The following is a 5,281-nucleotide window of genomic DNA, read 5'->3' as shown; positions in this document are numbered from 1 at the left end:
TGACAAATCTGGATTTTAGACTCCTGACTATTTGTGAGTTCTCTCAGCTCTATTTCTTAGATATGATTAAGCTCAGAATGTCTGAAGAGAAATGTTTGGGAGGGGGGAAATAGTTTGGAGGGGATTGCATTCCAACAGGTGAAATGAGGCACAAAATTCCAAGTACATCGGGGTTGGTGGTGCTCCTAAAATGGTCTCTCATCAAAGCAAATGATGTCATTTTTAGACAAAAGGACAGAAGTGTGTCCATACTTCTATACTTAATATCACACACCAGGAAAGTGAAGAATGTCAAAGATGTCTCCACATGTGACTTCACAGTGTAGCTTTGCTTAATGAGATTTTGAGAGAGAAACTTGGTCTTAATCACATATTATAATTTATTCTTTTTTTTAACAAGTAGCTTAAATTTTTTAAAATCTATTTCATTTATTTCTTTTTTGGCTAAGCTGGTCTTCCTTGCTTTGCAAGAGCCTTCTCTAGTTGCAGCAATAGGGGCTACTGTTTGTTGTGGAGCATGGGCGCTTCACACTGGTGGCTTCTCTTGTGGAGCACAGGCTCAGTAGCTGTGGCATGCGGGTGCAGTTGCTCTGCTGCATGAGCAATCTTCCCAGGCCAGGGATCGAATCTGTTTCCCCCATACTGGCAACTGGATTCTTACCCACTGTGCCAGCAAGGAAGTCCTAGTTTAATCTTTGCACGAAGTTCTTTTAGAATGTAACAATGGTGAAAGAAGAATTATAGTATTCATAGTATGATGCCTGGCACATAGTAGGTGCTCAAGAAATAATTAGTGAAGGAGTAAAGGAAGAGAGGACTGATGTAACCAAAAATCAAAATTAGATTCATTTCTCAAGGATGAACTTTCAGTTAAGTGACTTTGGTTATGATTTCTTTGGTTCTTCCCGGAGATTTCTGTCTGTATATAGCGTTTTCCCCTCATTTAGAAGGTTGGGTTCTTTCTGCAGCCCAGCCTTATGGTCTTTATTTAAATAATGCCATTGGACATGAGTTTGAGCAACTCTGGGACGTAGTGAAGGACAGGGAAGTCTGGCATGCTGCAGTTCATGGGGTTACAAAGAGTTGGACATGACTAACTGAACAACAGCAAAAAATAACAAGCAGTTTTACAACACACAATATTTATACATATGCAATGAGATCTCAATATTAATAAAACCATATGTATAAATGCCACACAAACACATCTAATTAATTCTGTACTTGGCAGTGGATAGCATATTACGATGCTGTCTTACAGTTCCATGCCCTGGGTGTGTGGACACTTTAGTACAATTCTCATGAAGGTATCTTGGGAATATTATAATTTGTATGCAGAAACTAATGTCAACACATTTGCGTTAAAGTCTTCAAGTGTTCCACTAAATCATTTCCTTCTCTTTCAGGCATATTTTTCTCATCTGGATTTGATGTAGATTTGCTCTCACACAAGTATCTGAGGAATGAGTCTGGACATCGCTGAACAGGGCTGCTGGAAGGGAGGTGAGGGGAGGGAGTCTAGCGGCTGACCATTCAGTTGTGGTGTGGGCGTTTGGTTGAGAAAAACCAGCTGGAAGAGCAACGGTTCTATGTCTGATTCACAGACGTGGGCAGCGACCCCAAGATCTGGCCAAGGAGGAGTCACATGCTTTAGCGACTTCTTGTTTACTCTCAGAGTTTGAGTTGAAATCAATTCTTTGCCAAAATCTTGATTTAATTAAACATGTCTAATTCTAATTTTAGAACTGAGCTTGGACCTTTACTCTAGTTCCTGCTCCAAGTGGAGCTCAAGGGAAGAGAATGGTTTATTCAAGACCCTTTCTGTCTTATAAAATTCAAGCCAACCAGGCGAGGAGTAACGGAGCATCTCAACTAGGTTACTGTCAGAAAACCCTCTGAACTGTGAAATTGGGCTCATACAACAAGGTGAGCTCATGCCTGGGCAAAAGAGAAAAGAGAAGGCAAAACGTCAAAAATCTAAAAACATTTGAAACCAGATTTTAGTTGAAGTTTTCATTATTTAGTCAGAAAATCAGGTTCTGGAAAACCTATCTTGGCTTCTTCACATAGATTATAATGTAGTTTGGACTCATAATATTACACATCATTTGAGCCTATTGATTTTTTCTTTTCTTTCTTCCTTTTAAAAGCATTTTAAAATTGAAGTATAGTTAATTTATGTTGTGTTAGTTTCAATTGTAAGCAAAGTGATTCAGCTATATATGTGTGCATATATATGTTAATACATACACATACACATATTCTTTTCAGACTCATTTCTGTTATAGGTTATTATAGCAGAAGATAACATACTTAATATATAAGGTAATGAGTTTAGCTCCCTGTGCTGTACAGTAAGTTCATATTGTCTACCTATTTAATATATAGTGGTGTGCATATGTTAATCACAAATTCCTAAGTTATCCCTCCCCTTATTCCCCCTTTGGTAATCATGTTTGTGTTCCTCTGTCTGTGGATCTATTTCTGTTTTGTACACAAGTCCATTTGTATCATTTTCTTTTTTTTAAGATTTCACATATAAGTGATATCATATGATATTTGTCTCTTCAACCTGTTGAATTTAACACGGTGACTGACAAAGTGTAGAGGAATAAAAGGACTCCTAAGCTACTTGTTTCATTTATTCAGTCAAAACACATTTACTGGTCACCTTCTTTCCAAGTGGGGTACTGAGCCCTGTCCAGGCCATCTGAAGGCTTTCAGACCCAGCATCCCAATGCCACCATCACAGGCGCCACCCTCACCATCACGTCACCTGTAGCAGCAGCATCGCCAGCATCGTCATTAACACCAGCACCTTCCCAAGCCAACACCACCCCGGTGCTACCCCCTTCTGGCACCATCACCAGCACTATTCTCTTCTGGAGCTCTAGGCTTTATTCAGACACTAACACTTTCTTTTCACCCCAGCCCTATAAGGCAGATAACATAGACCCCATTTAGTTTTGATGGAGATGGAGACTGAGAACACGGACATTACTTGCGTGAGTCCCATGCTAATGAAGGGAGTGTGTGCGTGCTAAGTCTCTTCAGTCGTGTCTGACTGCTTGTGATCCCATGAACTGTAGCCCACCAGGCTCCTCTGTCCATGGGATCCTCCAGGGCAGAATACTGCAGAGGGTTGTCTCGTACTCCTCCAGGGGATCTTCCTGACCTAGGGATCGAACCCACGTCTCTTATGTCTCTTGCATTGGCAGGTGGGCCCTTTATCACTACACCACCTGGAAGAACCATATCAGTTCTCCACCTCGCACATACTCAGTTTGCTGGGGGATGCAACAGGAAGCATCCTACAGTACCACAGAGGACAAAACCTTAGTGACGATTCGCTATGTTTATATCAGTGCTTACATATCCAGAAGCATCCTTATATTTGTTAAGTTATTTAAGCTTATAGCAAGGGTGTATTATCATGGTGTGGTGGCTCAGTGGTAAAGAATCCGCCTGCCAATTCAGGAGATGCCAGAGATGCGGGATTGATCCCTGCATCGGGAAGATCCCCTGGAGGAGGAAATGGCAACCCACTCCAGTATTCTTGCCTGGAGAATCCCATGGACAGAGGAGCCTGGCGGGCTACAGTCCATGGCATCACAAAGAGTCGGACACGACTGAGCACACACATACAACACATACATGCACACATGATCACGGTCAGATTTAAAACATGTTTTACTGGATATCTCAGTCCCAAAGTCAATGTGCAGTAAATTAAGCATCTGATAGCACATTTCCAAAATCACTCAAGTGTGATGTAGGTTTTTTCCCAGGGCCTTTGGTCAATTCTGGACCATCTTCCTCCTGGACACGGGCATGTGAAAAGCTAAACTGTAAAGTGTCTGTATTCAAAAGGATAATACTAGAACATTTGCTGAATTGGAAATCATTTTTTTATTACTATTAAAAAAATTTTTAGCTGTTTATTTTATACTAGAGTATAGTTGATTAACAATGTTATTTAGTTGTAGGTGTACAGAAAAGTGATTCCATTGTGTGTAGACATGAATGTATTCTGGAAACGGCATTTTTTGAAAACAAAGGTTTATACCTGAGTCGGCTTCCCTGGTGGCTCAGTGCTGAAGAATCCAAATACAATGCAGCAGCTGCAGGAGACCTGGGTTTGATCCCTGGATCAGGAAGATCCCCTGGAGGAGGAAATGGCAACCCACTCCAGTATTCTTGCCTGGAGAATCCCATGGATAGAGGAGCCTGGCGGGCTACCGGCCATAGGATCACAAGGAGTCAGACATGACTGAAGTGACGTAGCACGCACATACCCGAGTGTCGCAGATAACTGATTCAGTTACCGATTGGCTACTTCCTGCATGTCTGGTGCTGGGCTGGTGTGGATACAAGATGAATGAGACATAGGTCCAGCCTGTGACTACTTCCCCTCTGGTGAGAGAGCCAGATCCCCAGGGAAAGTGTTCGACCCAAGAACAGCTGTACATCCAGACCTCCATAGGCACAGAGGAGAAGTGTCAGCATGGAGCCCAGAAGCATTTACAGGCTGAGGGGCTCCTGTGCTGAGCTCTGAAGCATAAATAGCAGCTAATCAAGTGAAAAGGAGGACTAGGGAAAAGGTCAGGCCAAGTGAACAGCACACAGCAACTTCGTGGAGGCTGGAAGTCCAGGATCAAGGTGCTGGCTGACTCAGTTTCTGGAGAAATCTCCTTTCCCAGCTTGTAGATGGCCACCTTCTCCAGGTATGCTCATAACACCCTCCAGAACTGCTAGGAATAAGCACTTGTTGCTTAAGGCCCCTGTCTGCAGTGCTGTGTTATGGCAGCCTGAGACAAGTTCCTTGCAATCCTACCCACTCTAGGTCAGGAGAGCATATTCACTTCTTTGAATTAACTGCTGTGATTTTCCAGCACCAGTGTGGGTAACCCACACAGCTCAAACCTAGCACATTCCACGTGGCTAGCTTGATCTGCCTTCACCCCTCACGCTTCAAACCTGTTCCTGTTCTATTTTTCTCCCTTCTGAGTAAAAGTCACTCCCATTCTTTTAGTTTGCTGACTGCCTTTCAGCTACTCAGGCTTTCTTTAGGTTCCTGAAATGTCCCCACCCCAGGGCTTTGCATGTGCTGCTTTCTCTACTCGGGATGGGTTGGTCGCCACACTCCACTTGTCTCCAACTCATGCTCAGAGAGGCAATCCTGGATACCACATCAGTCTGTCTTATACAACTACATTCTTTTCCATCACAGAACTCACTGCAGTTTAAAATTGCTTAATTACTTGTGGATTTAAATGATTAA

This window comes from Bos javanicus, chromosome 3 (assembly GCF_032452875.1).
Source record: "Bos javanicus breed banteng chromosome 3, ARS-OSU_banteng_1.0, whole genome shotgun sequence".
NCBI classification, from domain to species: Eukaryota; Metazoa; Chordata; class Mammalia; order Artiodactyla; family Bovidae; genus Bos; species Bos javanicus.
Note: the sequence above shows the minus strand (reverse complement) of the source record.